This window comes from Lithobates pipiens, unplaced genomic scaffold, assembly GCF_037356315.1.
Source record: "Lithobates pipiens isolate NorthernLeopardFrog02 unplaced genomic scaffold, aLitPip1_a1.2 Scaffold_23, whole genome shotgun sequence".
Taxonomy (NCBI): domain Eukaryota; kingdom Metazoa; phylum Chordata; class Amphibia; order Anura; family Ranidae; genus Lithobates; species Lithobates pipiens.
The window spans coordinates 141,684,504-141,701,327 of NW_027507785.1; the positions used below are offsets into that span (position 1 = coordinate 141,684,504).

General features: G+C 44.2%; 1 long non-coding RNA gene across 1 annotated transcript; it reads left to right on the forward strand.

The window, feature by feature from the left end:
* Positions 1-10,732: 10,732 nt before the first annotated feature.
* On the forward strand, positions 10,733-15,892 carry LOC143927939 (uncharacterized). The gene is made up of 3 exons (XR_013262351.1): positions 10,733-10,794; positions 13,618-13,639; positions 15,166-15,892. It is a non-coding gene; the product is annotated as an uncharacterized LOC143927939 (long non-coding RNA).
* The last annotated feature ends 932 nt before the right edge of the window (positions 15,893-16,824 follow it).

Below are 16,824 nucleotides of genomic sequence, written 5' to 3' on the forward strand. Positions count from 1 at the left end.
GAGCATCACAAATGAGTTGCACCAACAGTATACTGACACCAGGTCACGTAGGCACACAATTCACCCCCGATCACCACCTGTCACTGTGTCGCCCAGTACAGCAATAAGATTTTTTTTTTTTGATCGCTGTACTAGTGTCATTAGTGACACTAATCAGTGTTAGCCCCCATACACACGGTCGGAGATTCCGGCAACCAAATCCGTCGGATTAATTCCGACGGATTAATTCCGGAAGAGGTCTGGAAGTGATGTTGCATACACACGGTCGGACTCAGTTGTCGGAAAATCCGATTGTACATAACGTGATGACGTTATTTCGTTACGACGGGACTACGTTCAGGCTAGTAGCCAATAGCTTTGGTCTAGGAATTTGATCTGAGCATGCGTGGCACTTTGTCCGTCGGAGTAGGCTACACATGATCCGATCGGAGCATTTTGTCAGAAAATTTTACCGGCAAGTTGGAAAAGTTGGTCCGTCGGATATTCTGACGGAAACAGTCCGATGCAGACCACACACAGTCGAAATATCCGACAAAACGGTCCGATAGGAAACATTCCGTCTGAATCTCCGACCGTGTGTACAAGGGCTTAGGGTAACTAGTATTAGGCTCAAATAGGACTAGGGACCCTCCCTAACCCCCCAAAAAAGGTTCAACCCCTTGATTACCCCGTGTCCCCTGTGATCACAGTATAAGTGTCACGGGTGACGCAGTTTAGCTAGTTATTTTTTTATTGCACTCGCTGTATTTTACCCAATAAAGGTTTAACCCCCTGATCACCCAGCAGGTGATCAAAGTTAGGTTTTAGGGTCAGATAGGGTCTGTGTCACCGCAGGCAGTGTCAGGTTAGGGCCAGTACAGCTAACACCCACGCACGCAGTATACACCTCCCTTAGTGGTATAGTATATGAATGGATCAATATCTGATCTGATCAGATCTATACTAACATCCCCAACAGGTTCCCAAAAACGTAGTGTTAGCGGGATCAGCCCAGATACCTGCTAGCACCTGTGTTTAGCCCCTCTGCCCAGCCAAGCCCACCCAAGTGCAGTATCGATCGATCACTGTCACTTACGAAAAACTAAACACATAACTGCAGAGTTTGCAGAGTCAGGCTTGATCCCTGTGATCGCTAAAACAGTTTTTTTGGTAGCATTTTGATACAGTCGCTGACAGCCTAGGAGCTTTTTTACCTGTGAGTCTCACTAGTGTACCAATAAATTTAGAGCCCAAAATGGCAAATCGAAGGTACACTAGTTAAGAGGCCTACACGTTTCTGAGCATAGCAGATAGTGAGGAGGAAGTCACTCATCTGTAAGATTCAGACTCAGAATACGAACCAGTAAATAGCAGCGGCATCCTGACAGATAGCTCTGACGATGGAGTTGTGGTCCCTGCCAAGGTCAGGCATACCAGACCCCGAACTTCTGTTGTCGCTGAGGTGCAAGAACTGCAGGTCCCTTGTATGGAGCAGAGAGCCAGTACTAGCGCCGCTATTCCTTCTGGTGAACTGGAAAGCACCAGCAGCCTAGTACATTCTGTTTGTACATCCAGCACTGCAATAACACTTGGTGATGTGGCGAGTCCCATAAGTGCAGTTCAAGCTGGCAAGGTGGCAAGCACAAGTAGTGTCCCTCTGCCATCACGAAGACAAAAACAGGCCCATCGAGCCCATAGTGCCCTTCCTGCTGCATTCACCAATCCTAATTGGGAACCCACCACTTCTGCAGCACCTATACTTCCCCCATTCACTGGCCAACCCGGCATTCGGGTGGAAACAGTTGATTTTATGTCACTTAATTTTTATTCACTGTTTTTCACCGAAGATCTCTATAGATCTATTGTGGACCAAAGCAATTTGTATGCTGGTCAATACATCGCCACTAATCCCCAGCTGACCCTTGCCAGAGATCGGAGACCAATTACGGTCTCCAAATTTAAGACCTTTCTGGGCCTTTCCCTCCTCATAGGCATAACCAAAAAGAGTCAGTTGCGGTCATATTGGTCCACTGACCAAATTCACCATATGCCCATGTTCTCTGCCTCCATGACCAGGACACGATACAAGTAGATCTTGCGGTTCATGCACTTCAGTGACAATGAACTCTGTCATCCTTGGAGTGACCCTGAATTTGATTGGCTCTACAAAATTTGTCCCCTTGTAAACCACTTCATCCAACGTTTTGCAGCCTTGTTTACTCCCCTTCAAGTTGTCTGCATTGATGAGTCCCTGATTAAGTTTTCTGGCTGCTTGTCATTCAAACAGTACCTTCCCAGCAAGAGTGCCAGATACAGGGTCAAGATGTATAAGCTCTATGACAGGGCCACAGGCTATACATATAGTTTTAGGCCCCTTTCACACTAGGGCGGTAAAGCGCCGCTATTTTTAGAGGCACTTTACCATCCTTATAGCGGCAGTCTGCGGCCACTAGCGTTTTAACCCCCGCTAGCAGCCGAAAAGGGTTAAAACCGCCCGCAAAGTGCCACTGCAGCGGCATTTTGCCGGCGGTATAGCCTCGCTGCCCCATTGAATTCCTTTCACCGCTCCAAAGATGCGGCTAGCAGGACTTTTTTCACCGTCCTGCTAGCGCACTGCTCCAGTGTGAAAGGGGACTTTTTTTCAGCGCTACACAGGCGCTATTTTTAGCGCTGTAGCACCTGAAACCTGCCCCAGTGTGAAAGGGTCCTTATGGTTTACGAGGGAAGAGATAGTCACGTAGACCTGCCAAATTACATAGGAAGCATTGGCAAGATTGTTGTGGACAATTATTACACAAGCGTGCCACTGTTTACTTACTTGTTTGATACAGATTTTTGTGTTTGGTATCCATGTACTCGGCCTAAGATCATCTTTTTAATTTCATCAAACATTTGGGCAATATAATGTGTTTTAGTGCATTAAAATAAAAAAATGTGCTTTTTCCAAACAAAATGCATTTGAAAAATCGCTGTGAAAATACTGCGTGGGAAAAAAAATGAAACACCCACCATTTTAATCTGTAGAGCCTTTGCTTTTAAAAAATATATATATAATGTTTGGGGGTTCTAAGTAATTTTCTTGCAAATTTTTTTTAATTTTTTCATGTAAACAAAAAGTGTCAGAAAGGGCTTTGTCTTCAAGTGGTTAGAAGAGTGAGTGATGTGTGACATAAGCTTCTAAATGTTGTGCATAAAATGGCAGGACAGTTCATACCCCCCCCCCCAAATGACCCATTTTGGAAAGTAGACACCCCAAGCTATTTGCTGAGAGGCATGTTGAGTTCATGGAATATTTTATATTTTGCCACAAGTTGCTGGGAATCTACAAACTTTTTTTGCACAGAGTTGTCACTAAATGATGTATTGCTCAAACATGCCATGGGTATATGTGAAATTACACCCCAAAATACATTCTGTTGCTTCTCCTGAGTATGGGGATACCACATGTGTGAGACTTTTTGGGAGCTTAGCCGCGTACGGGACCCCAAAACCCAAGCACCGCCTTCAGGATTTCGAAGGGTGTAAATTTTTGATTTCACTCCTCACTGCCTATCACAGTTTCGGAGGCCATGGAATGCCCAGATGGCACAAAATCCCCCCAAATTGTGGTATCCCCGTACTCAGGAGAAGCAGCAGCATTTATTTTGGAGTGTAATTCCACATATGCTCATGGCATGTGTGAGCAATATATAATTTAGTGACAACTTTGTGTAAAAAAAAACAAAAAACTTTTTTTCATATTCCCGCAACTTGTGGCAAAATATAAAATATTCCATAGACTCCCACATGCCTCTCAGCAAATAGCTTGGGGTGTCTACTTTCCAAAATGGGGTCATTTGGGGGGGGTTTGTGCCATCTTGGCATTTTATGGCCTTCAAAACTGTGATAGGTAGTGAGGAGTGAAATCTGAAATATATGCCGTTAGAAATCCTGAAGACGGTGCTTGGATTTTGGGGCCCTGTACGTGGCTAGGCTCCCAAAAAGTTCCACACATGTGGTATCCTCGTACTCAGTAGAAGCGGCAAAATGTATTTTGGGGTGCAATTCCACATATAACCATGGCATGTGTGAGCAATATATCATTTAGTGACATCTTTTGTAAAAAAAAATGATTTTTTTTTTGTCATTATTCAATCTCTTGGGGCAAAAAAATAAAATATTGAATGAGCTCAACATGCCTCTTAGAAATTTCCTTAGGGTTTCAACTTTCCAAAATGGGTTCATTGTGGGCGGGGGGGGTTACTGCCCTGCCATTTTAGCACCTCTAGAAATGAGATAGGCAATCATAAACTAAAAGCTGCGCAAATTCCAGAAAATGTACCCTAGTTTGTAGACGCTATAACTTTTGCGCAAACCAATAAATATATGCTTTTTTTTTTTTACAAGAGACATGTGGCTGAATACATTTTGGCCTAAATGTATGGTTAAAATTGAGTTTATTGGATTTTTCTTATAACAAAAAGTAGAAAATGACATTTTTTTAAAAAAAATTCGGTCTTTTTCTATATCGCAAAAATATCGTAAAAAATAAAAATCGCAGAGGCAATCAAATATCTTTAAAGGAAAGCTCTGTGGGAAAAAAGGGATGCAAATTTCATTTGGGTACAACATTGCATGACCGTGCAATTACCAGTTAAAGCAGCGCAGTGCCAAATTGTAAAAAGTCCTCTGGTCTTCGACCAGCCAAATGGTCCGGGGTTTAAGTGGTTAATTAGACATCTCTGTCTCCCAAAAGAGCTCACAATAAAATATTACTGCCACATTCATAGTATTTTAAAGGATGCCAGCTAACCCATTCAACCCATTATCATAGATGGTATTAGACTGGTGAAAGAAAAAATATCCAGAAGAAAATGCATGCAAATATGATACTGTATAGTGTATTTAAGGTGGAGTTCAAACTCAGGATCCTGCAAGTCAATAGCACTGACACCCACACCCAAAAAATATTTGCAGTTAAGGCTTCAATATCTGGCTGTGTAAAAAGTATATCTTCACATGTTTATTAACAACCATTTACTCTATCACCCCTTACCATGTTTTGTTAACCAGCTGCATCAATCTGCATACCGTATATACTCGAGTATAGGCCGACCCGAATATAAGCCGAGGCCCCCAATTTACCCCCAAAAAAACTGGCAAACTTATTGACTCGTGTATAAGCCGAGGGTGAGACATGCCTGTCCATCCCTGTGTGTGTGTCCGTCCCTGTGTGTCCGTCCATCCCTGTGTGTCCGTCCATCCCTGTGTGTGTGTGTGTCCATCCATCCATCCATCCCTGTGTGTGTGTGTGTCCATCCATCCATCCATCCCTGTGTGTGTGTGTGTCCATCCATCCATCCATCCCTGTGTGTGTGTGTCTCCATCCATCCATCCATCCCTGTGTGTGTGTGTCTCCATCCATCCATCCATCCCTGTGTGTGTGTGTCTCCATCCATCCATCCATCCCTGTGTGTGTGTGTCTCCATCCATCCATCCCTGTGTGTGTGTGTCCGTGTGTGTGTGTGTGTGTGTGTGTGTGTGTGTGTGTGTGTGTGTGTCCAGCCTACCTGTGTCCCGAGCCTGTGTCCCGAGCCTCCGTCCCGTGCCTTGCCTCCTTGCCTCCGTCCCGTGCCGTGCCTTGCCTCCTTGCCTCCGTCCCGTGGCGTGCCTTGCCTCCTTGCCTCCGTCCCGTGTCGTGCCTTGCCTCCGTCCCGTCCCGTGCCGTGCCTTGCCTTGCCTCCGTCCCGTGCCTTGCCAGGATCGCCGCTCTTCGTCGGCGCCTCGGCGGACATACTACAATTCGAAAGCCGCGCCTCCGCCTCCGCCTCCGTACTACGGACGAGGATGAGACGATGTCCGTGATAGGCGGAACACAGGCTGCTGGGAAATTCAGTGTTCCGCCTATCACAGGCGGAGGCGGAGGCGCGGCTTTCGAATTGTAGTATGTCCGCCGTCTGTCTGCTCGATACGCTGATCGAGCAGTCAGACGGCGATGACTCGAGTATAAGCCGAGGGGGGCACTTTCAGCCTCAAAAAAGAGGCTGAAAATCTCGGCTTATACTCGAGTATATACGGTATTTAGTTTTAGTGTTTTTAAAAAAAATAGGAAGAGAATACAATGACATTTAAAATTCCGCAGTCTATTTTCAGAGAAAGATTGCAAAAACATGTAATAAGTACACAAGGTAGTGGCGGCCCATCATTAGGGGGCGCAGGGACACTGCCACCTACAAAGATAGTCATCTTAAAAAAATAATTGTTTCTTTAATGCAGTTGTATACCCTTTTTTTTTTTTTTTACCTACAGGTAAGACAATAATAAGGCTTACCTGTACGATTTAGAAGAAGATATTCACTTTGCATCCAGCCTCTAACGTCAGCGGCGCATGCGCTGTGAAGGCCCGACTGAAAATCCGACAGACACTGCCAGACCTTGCCGGAAAGAAGACTTTGTTCATATGCGCAGACGTCAAGTAATTGCGCTTCCGGCCACTCACAGCATCGGAGCCGTGAACCCTGAAGAAACGCTTAGGGAAAAATGTCAGCTCCCTCAGCGTGGACTGGGATCAGATGCCGGCGATTTGTTCTAAGGTGAGTATTTCATAACGAGCTGGTTTGTGCTGCATACTAGCTCATTATGCCTTTGCCTTACAGGTTTAAAAAAGAAAACAAAATGTCTGTGCCGGTGTACAAGGGCTTTAAGTGCGTGCGGGGCACCTAACACACAGGTGTCTATGGGATCCATGAAGTTTTTGACATCAGGTGTATGTGGCTGAGAAGCCTTATTGGCTATCTTTTAGAGTGTCTGCGCTGCATCTTGCATGTCAGTGTATGTCTTCTGGTAAGTGACATTGAGAACAAACAGTCTAGGCTGGGATGGATGGAGAAATTGAGCTCAAATGCTCGCCTGGAGAAAATGCTGCTGAAGGTATCTGGTCACCTGATCTTTTCTGAAGGAAAATGTGAAGGACACCGTGAAGGAAACAGACCCAGGAACTCAGCATAGGGATGGTGGGAACCCCTCATAATGGGCACAGCAGCCAGCAGGTGTACAGACCCAGACATTCAGTACAGGCATGGCGGGAACCCCTAAAAATGGGCACAGCAGCCAGCTGATGTACAGACCCGGGAACTCAGCACAGGGATGGTGGGAACCCCTCACAATGGGCACAGCAGCCAGCAGGTGTACAGACCCAGGAACTCAGCACATGGATGGTGGGAACCCCTCATAATGAGCACAGCAACCAGCAGGTGAACAGACCCAGGAACTTAGCACAGGGATAGTGGGAACCCCTCATAATGTGAAGTAGTGAATCTCTAGCCAAGTGTCAATAATAAATATATAAAGTGAAAACTGTATCTAAATAAAATTAGATAAATATAATAAAAAGCTGAAATCACAGCTCAATCTGTAAAGTGTACAAGTGCACTAAAAATAAGTAGATAAAATAATGATGAGAGCAACCTCAAACAGTGATGATCACAAGAAAAATGGTAATAACAAGAGAACACATGATAAATGACAAGTGATTAGTAAAACACGTGATAACTAATCCAAATAAATAAGGTACTAAATAGTGTAATCCAAATAATAGAATGTAAGTCCAGACATATGTAGCACCGGCTCCTGAAGAGCACACGCTATGATTTTGAAATTTAAGGTTACACCTGAACGGCAGTTTGGTTTGGGTATAATTATTAAAAATTTTTACCTCAGCATTAGTCTGACTGGACTATAGGGTGTTCAGCCTGGCCACCGGGGGCACTGTCTCTTCTGGCAGGCATGGAACCACAGTCTGGTTGGGTGCTTTAAGGTTACTTTCTCTCAGAGCCCGCCCAGTGGGAGTGTCACTCTTGCTGTGCTTTCTGGGAGAGGGTACTTAAGATGCGGATGTCACATGGTTCGGGGTTCCGGTCCAGAAGAATGTTCTGACTCCATGGTCCTGGTCCTCCTGACCAGCCCCCAGGAAGGCTATGGCCTGGGGTGCGGATCCACCCGACTTTGTGTCTCGGGGCTGGCTAGCCCGAGGCAGGGAAACTAAAGAAAAGATTCCGAGGTGGTCCGGTGCCATCTTCGGTTGTGGAGAGGCCCAGCAACTTCGTAGCTATCCAGGGGAGGACTCTTTAGAAGAAGGCCACGTACGGGTTGGCTTCTTAGCAAGAGATTGGTGAGACTGAAGTACCTAAGTGAATCCAATCTCGTGGGTATCGCCAAACCGGCTGAAAGATCTAAGTATCACACAAGTGTTCTACAAGTTCTAGTTTCCTACATGTTCTACAACAATGTCTGTGGCAGAGACTTATTTCTACATGTTCTACAACAACGTCTGTGGCAGAGACTTGTTCCTGATTCAAACACCTTGTTGGATGCTAGGCCTTGTGAGAGAGGGACTATCCAACTTGAGTGAACATCCAGCTGTGAATGGCTATTCTCTGGATTTAGTCAAAGTAAGAGAGTTCTTTATTACTGATTTTGACACTAAGCCCCTGTACACACGGTCGGAGATTCTGCCAACCAAATCCGTCAGATTTTGTCCATCAGATTTAGTCGGACGGATTGTGTCCGAAACTGTTGCATACACACGGTCGGACTAAGTTGTTGAAAAATCCGATCTTTCAGAATGTGATGACGTAATTTCGTTACGATGGGACTAGATTCAGGCTAGTAGCCAATAGCTTTGATGTAGGAATTTGATCTGAGCATGCGTGGCACTTGGTCCGATCAAAATTCTCTACACATGATCGGATTACGTCCGACCGGCCCAGTTGGTCGGGAAATATTTCCAACATGTTGGAAAATTGGGTCCGACGGAGATTCGGACGGAATCAGTCCGATGCATACCACACACAGTCGGATTATCTGACGACACGGTCCGATAAGACGCATTCCGACGGATTCTCCGACCGTGTGTACGCGGCATCAGAGTACCTGAACTTGTCCTCCTAACCATCTGATCCTATACTAAGAGACTGTTCGTTAACTACATTTTTTTGCAAATAAAAATCCCTTTAAGCAGATCTGTCGTCAGTGTCAGAAACCATGAAACAGACTGAGACAGATGTACAATCAAATCACACTTGTTTATTAATAAAAATAAAAAGGTAAATAGAAAAAAGCGTAGTCAAGCATAGCCAGAGTCCTGTAGCCAGATCGGGTAGTCAGCCAGTCCAAAGTTCATTAACCAGATCGGGTAATCAGTCAGGCCGGAAGTCAGGGATCCAAGGAGAGAAACCACAAGCAGGATAAGAAGCCAGGTGGGATGTCAGCAAGCCAGTCTTGAAACAAACAGCAGGAGATGGTTCCCTGTGATGTGACCAACGCGAAGGCAAATGAAAAAGTGAGCAGGAAGGCTTTAAATAGGCTGATCAGACGAGCATCATCAGGGACAGCTGGTAACTGTGGAAAGAGAAGAGAGCTGGCATAAGCCGACAGCTGAGCAGCCAGCCCAGAGGAGGAAGGGCTAAGCCAGCCCTGGCAGTACCCCCCCCTCAATGACCCCTCTCCCTCGGAGGGCCACCGGGCTTGAGGGGAAACCGTCTATGGAACTCGCAGAGGAGAACAGGGGCATGTACGTCGGAGAATGAAACCCAGGAGCGTTCCTCCGGACCGTACCCCTTCCAATGCACCAGGTACTGTATGCGCCCACGGAACCTACAGGAGTCAACAATGGATTGTACCTCATACTCCTCATGGTTCTCAACCAGAATAGGGTGAGGACGTGGCACCGAGGTGGTAAATCGGTTACAGACCAACGATTTCAATAAGGAGACATGAAACATTAGAGATGCGCATACTAGGAGGAAGGTCCAATGTGTAAGCTACTGGGTTAATCCTGCGAAGGATACGGAACAGCCCAATAAACCGAGGTGCAAACTTCAGTGAGGGAACACGAAGCTGGAGGTTGTGAGATGACAGCCAGACCCTGTCCCCAACCTGGTAGGAAGGTGCAGGCAGGCGTCTGCGGTCAGCATGGAGTCTGTATCTATCATTAGCATGACGCAAAGCCTCCTGGACTTGTACCCAAGTGGAACGAAGACCACGCAGAATTCTCTGCGGAACAAATGCGTCAGGCAACATGGAAGGTTGGAAACCATAATTTGCCATAAATGGAGACAATCGGGAGGAAGAATTCAAGGCACTGTTGTGAGCAAACTTTGCCCAAGGTAATAGGTCAGACCAGTTGTTATGATGGTCAGAAATATAGCAATGTAGGAATTGCTCCAAGGACTGATTGGCTCGTTCTGCGGCCCCATTAGACTGCGGGTGATATGCAGAAGAGAACGCAAGCTGGATTCCCAACTGTGCACAAAAGGTTCGCCAGAACCGGGAGACAAACTGACTGCCCCTATCCGAGACAATCACCTTGGGTAGTCCATGTAAGCAAAAGATCTCCAGAGCAAAAATGGAAGCCAGTTCCTTAGAGGTGGGCAACTTCTTAAAGTGGTTTTCCAGCCAAAATGTGACTTTTTAAATAAAAATAACCTATCATACACTTATCATACACAAGCTTAAAGCATTCTAGTAAAGTTAGTCTGTAAACAAAGGTCCGTTTTGTTAGGTTATTACAGCATTTTGTAACTTTATAAACTTGCAGCAGACTGTGGCCATCCTTGGTGTGGGCATCTGAAGCCAGACTGTATTTCTTCCTGGATCTCAGCCTTGCAAATCTCGCACATGCTCAGTGCTACACAAGCAGTGAAATAGGTTTCAGGTCAGGTTTCCATAGCAACGGCAGTGCCAGAGGAAGTTACCGCCCCTTAGCTATGCAAACCCCTCCTTTCTCCAGGAACCAGGAAATATACTGCATTTATAACAGACACCAGCAGCAAAAAGGTAAGAGGCTTAAAAATATACTAATTGTAAACTAAATCATTTGCTTCTGTGCAGATATATCTACATAACAAGAGATATATATCTTGTTTTATATATATATATATATATATATATATATATGTGTGTGTATGTATATAGATATATCTATATCTCTTGTTATACATGTATCTTATATATGTATCTCGTTATATATATGTGTGTGTGTGTGTTTCTCTCTCTCTCTCATATATATATATATATATATATATGTGTGTGTATATCTACACCCAGCGGCTACTTTTTTCTGTACAGCTTTTCATTAAAAAAATAATTGCAGCAACAAAATTAATATATGCGTTGTTCGATCACCACTTTGCTCACCCATTGCTGCCTGCCAGTCCCGCACTTACCCCATCCACGTCATGGCTACAGTGGCTTACCCCTGCATCTCCCCTGAGTCATGGCGTTTGCTGATTATCACGGCCAATCGGGTCTTAGGTAGGACTCCCACCCAGTTGTGTCTCAGAACCCTTTTCCCATGAATGACCAAGAGGAAATTAGTGTCACAATAACGATTTTAAATTTGCTAATGTCACACAAGTGGGTGGGCTTTGAGCACGGTGCTCTCTGCGCCATGGTCACCCTTTCTTGAAGCCTATTAGAGCCTTTGGGCTCTAATCCAATGCTTACAAAAATAAACAACCCCACGTTGTAATCCATGCATCCATCAACCTTCATGTAGATATAGGGGCATGGATATGGGGGTGTGGTGTGTTTGCCTCCATTATGGACCATTTGTTATGTGTGTGTTAAAATCCCTACTTCATATGTGAGTTCAGAGTTTTTAATGGTACAGATTTTAGAAAGGCAACATTTACTCAAATAACCACTATTTACAACCAAGGTATGCAGAATACCATCTCTTTATGCCCAACACATTGAAACTTCAAGCAGATGGGCTACAGCAGCAGAAAACCACACTGGGTGCCACTCCAGTCATCTAAGTACATGATGATATTGAGGCTACAGTTGTCACAGATTCACCAAATTTGGTCAATAGAAGATTGAAAAAATGTTGACTGGTCCGATGAGTCTCATTTTCTGTTGTAACATTCAGATGGTAGGGTTTTAAATTTGCATTAAAAAAAAAAAAGTGAAAGCATGAATCAATCCATCCTGCCTTGTATCACGGGGTTCAGGTTGGTGGTGGGGGTGTAATCAGGGCTGGTGCAAGAATTTTTGACACCCTAGGCGAAACCTCATTTTGCTGCCCCCCCATTGGTTCTGCCCATGGCTCCACTGCCTTTGCAATATGTGACCCGCCCGACCATTACACACACACACTGACCCACCTACCTGACACATACACTGACCTACCTGACCATTACACACACACACTGACCCACCTACCAGACACATACACTGACCTACCTACCTATTACACATACACTGACCCACCTACCTGACCATTACACACACACACTGACCCACTTACCTGACACATACACTGATCTACCTGACCATTACACACACACACACATACTGACCTACCTACCTGACACATACACTGACCTACCTGACCATTACACACACACGCACTGACCTACCTACTTGACCATTACACACACTGACCCACCAACCTGACACATACATTGACCTACCTGACCATTACACATACACTGACCCACCTACCTGACACACACACACATACACTGACCTACCTGACCATTACACACACACACACACTGACCTACCTACTTGACCATTACACACACTGACCCACCAACCTGACGCATACATTGACCTACCTGACCATTACACACACACACACACACACACACACACACACATACACTGACCTACCTGACCATTACACACACACTGACCTACCTGACCATTACACACACACACACTGACCTACCTACCTGACACATACACTGACCTACCTGACCATTACACACACACCCTGACCCACACATTGAGCTACCTGACCATTACACATACACTGACCCACCTACCTGACACACACACACATACACTGACCTACCTGACCATTACAAACACACACACACACATACTGACCTACCTAGCTGACTTCTTATTTCCTGCACTACTCTTCCCCCCCCCCCCCCCTCCCTCCCTCCACAGCTCGCTGTAGATAGTGATCCTCCCTCCTCCTTACTTCTGCTTCATCGATCATTACATCCGGGGCTCTCCTCAGCACTGGGCGGTGTTGCTCTGGTGTCGGCTAACAGATGCTGCACCTCTCGATGCTCTGTTCTCCACCGAACCCCCGCCCCTCCTCCCCACACACACACACTGCTGTGAGCTTTTACTCTGTGAAGACATTGGGGGATTGGAGGCATACAGAGGTTGTGGCTGTGCCCTGGGGGGTAGTGCGCCCTAGGCGACTGCCTACTCCGCCTAGTGGTAGCACCGGCCCTGGGTGTAATGGTGAGGGGTATATTTTCCTTGCCACACTTTGGACCCCTTAGTACCAATTGAGTATCATTTAAACACCACGGCCTACCTGAGTATTGTTGCGGACCATGTCCATCCCTTTATAGCTGCAGTGTCCCCATCTTCTGATGGCTCCTTCCAGTTCTACACTCAAAACGGTGCTGTGAAAGCTGTACATAATAAAGTGTCCAGTATGTATGTATTTATACCTATACACAAACACTTTTTGTTTCATTATATGTGCGTTACTATACATATTATGTGTGTACATATATACGTTTTTTCTTTACTAACTATACAAAATATAATTTTAGTTATTTCTCATTTAACCCAATTTATAATTTTTTGTGATCTAATAATTTTTTTTATTCTTACATCTAACAGATCTTACTGATAAAAAATAATGGTAAGTAACTTTTTAAATTTCAAAAACAAACTTACGTTTATAATGTAAAAGTTACATGTCTCTACTTCGTATTGTAGTCATGCATGAGCTTGTTTGGCTGTGCTTCTCCCGTTTTCAGCTGGTCTGAAGTCCGCTCTCTGCTGACATCACACAGATCAGTCCAGGCACCGTGTCATCTCGACTCTGGAAGTCTGGATGCGCCAGGTGCTTGGACTGCGAGCCATCTCAGTGGAGAACCGCTGAGTGACAGGCAGTAAGTAGGTCTCCGATTGGCTTGGTTCTCACGGATCCCCCTTGGCGATGTTTGATCGCTCTATTCTCAGTGCAAGGCACCGGTGGACAGATGCAGCATCGGTCACATGCTGCATCCACCTTGGTAAGTATAACGTACAAAAAAAATCCACCACAATTCTCTTTTAATGTTTTTTTCAGTGTGTGCCAAAAAATAAATGTAAAATCCACAGCTACAAATACAGTAGCTGGTGACTTAATCTATGGACACTTACCTGTCCAGTGAGGCTGCAATGTCTTTTCAGATCAGCTGTTGGTAGCTGCCGCCACCATGACCAGTATGAGAAACTGGCATTGAATCCATTGGGATTCATGGTCATATCCCTAATGTGCAAGCGCAAATCATGATGCACTCTCCAAATGTCATGGGGGCAAAGGAGGGAGGTTCTAACGTTTGATGTACCAAACATCGCCTATGTCAGATTGAAGTGTAAATATGTACCTGTCAAAAACAGTTGTGGGAAGGCAGATAAGTGTAGCTATAACTCCAATTGGAGCCTTGCAACTTCACAGCTAGTTTCCCAATGTGCATGCTTAAACCGTGTTGCGCTTTGACAATGGAAACGTTGCATGTAAAGGAGGAAGGGGGAGACAAATCTATTGGACAGACCATTTCTCGTACCAATGTTGACTGTGAAGTGTGGTCAAGGAAGCAAGACAGTTAATTCATTGTTTGATTTAAAAAGCCCTCATTTTATTGGCGTAGGTATCTAAGGGATGGGGGTAGGTGAGAATACAGGAGGACATTGGATAGGGGGGGTTATTTTCTGAAGGCATTCCTGTAGGCATTACAAGTGCAATCTCTAAGTGTGTGTGTGTGTGTGTGTGTGTGTGTGTGTCCATAAAGAATTGTAAAATTGACAATGCTCTTGATAAGTAGAAAATATCTTTTAATGTAAAAAAATTATTATTAAAACATGGTGCAATACTGCCTCAGATTGAAGTTGAAACCCCCTCTGTTAGCAACTACATGGGAGAGTGTAAGCATTATTAGAAATAGCTTGAGGTATCATGAAGTGTAACATGTGTAATTATAAAATTAAATAAAAAAAGAACCATGATGAATTACTATCAAACATTATTTATTTAAATTAAAATAAAAAACATCTTTCTTTAAATACATTTTTGCCAAACAAGAATAAATATTAAATCAAAATTCGTAATAAAATTGATTTTATTTATTAACCTATAAAGGATAAATAGGTAAAGAAAATATTTTTTGGTTTATGCTACAGAGACAAATGTTGCTTGAGGAACTATGGTCACAATATACAGAGCCAGAAAACGATCCAGCGTTTCCATGTAATCCATTACAAAAGATTTTCATGCTTCAATCAACAGAAACTAAAGAGGAAGGTGAAACAGAACGTCTTGGGAATAGGAAATGGTGCAAGTGCAGAAAATGCATTCCAATATTACTGATAATCTATAAAAAAAGCCCAAAAAAAAAAAAAAGTGATCTGTTGGCAGTGTATAAAAAAAATTATAATAAGCTGGTGTGGCGACATTCCTAGACTCCAGGACAGGTAAGTGTCCTAATATTAAAAATCTACAGCTGTAGTCTGTGTAGCTGCTGGCTTTTAGATTTCTGAAAAAGGTAGGCAGACCTACGATTTAACAAATTAAAAGTTCCAATATATAGTGAATTATTTGTTATGCAACTGTAATCATTTCTATTTATTTTTAAGACGATTGCGGAAGACAGCTTATAGAACGTTTACTGCATGGATCTATGGCTACTTGGGAAAGGGAAACCGGAGAGTCATCCCATCTTGTGCTGTTAATGCTGTACGAAACGCTTTGTTCCAGATCCCAACGATTCATATCGAATTCATGTATTCTAATGCTTATGAAGCCTCAGAACTGGCCTTAGAGTAACATTCAATTTAAATTATTTTATATAATTTTTTTTACATTATGTTAAAAATGTTATGAAAAAAAAATAAAAATAGTAAATCTGAATGAGAATATGTATACCTTTTTTCATTTTTTATTTTATACTTACAAGGTTGTTAGATACCACAAACCAGAAATGGATATCCTAGTTTAAATAAAACATATTCGGAATCGGTCTCCTCTCTTGTCTTCCAGTATCAAAGGTATAAATTGTTCAACCATTGGGCTGTGCATTCCAGCATTTCTGAAAGAAGTATAAAAATAAAAAAAATAAAAATGTAAACTCCATAAAAATTTGGAGAATTGTAATATAAGAGCACCTGGATCATAAATCAAAACGGTATTGTCTACAGGAGGGGTGGATCCAGAGCCTAGTCTCAGGAGGGGCACTGCCAGAAAATATGTTTTTTGGGGGTAAATTTATCAGGGAAATTGCTGGTGTTAACGATTCAATCATCACGGCGCCACGGTTGTTATGGTGTCAGGATGATTGAAGCACATTACTATTATTACATTGTTATAAAAGATTAAATGGTTCAACTTACCATAATGCAGAATCAGTGGGAGCCCCGAGCGTGTCACCTGCTGCTGTCACCTGCCATTGCGGATTGTCACTTGCCACGTCGCCTGTCACCAGATGCAGATTGTCACTTGATACGTCACCAGATGCAGATTGTCACTCACCACGTCCCATGCCACACGTTGCAGAGTGTCACTTGCCACGTCACCTTTCACCAGCTGCAGATTGTCACATCCCATGCCACACAATGTGGATTGTCACTTGCCATGTCCCAGGCAGCAGATTACCAGTCAAGCAGCAGAGAGATGAAATAATCTCTCTGCTGCCGCGGCTGCCTGCACACTGCACAGTGAGGGCGGAACTGCAGGGACGCAGGGCAGGCGCCTGGCGGGGAGAGATATCATCTCTCTTCTCTCCTCCCGCCGACTCCCTAATTGGCCAGCAGTCACTCACATACTGTCAGTGAGCCGAGCCACCC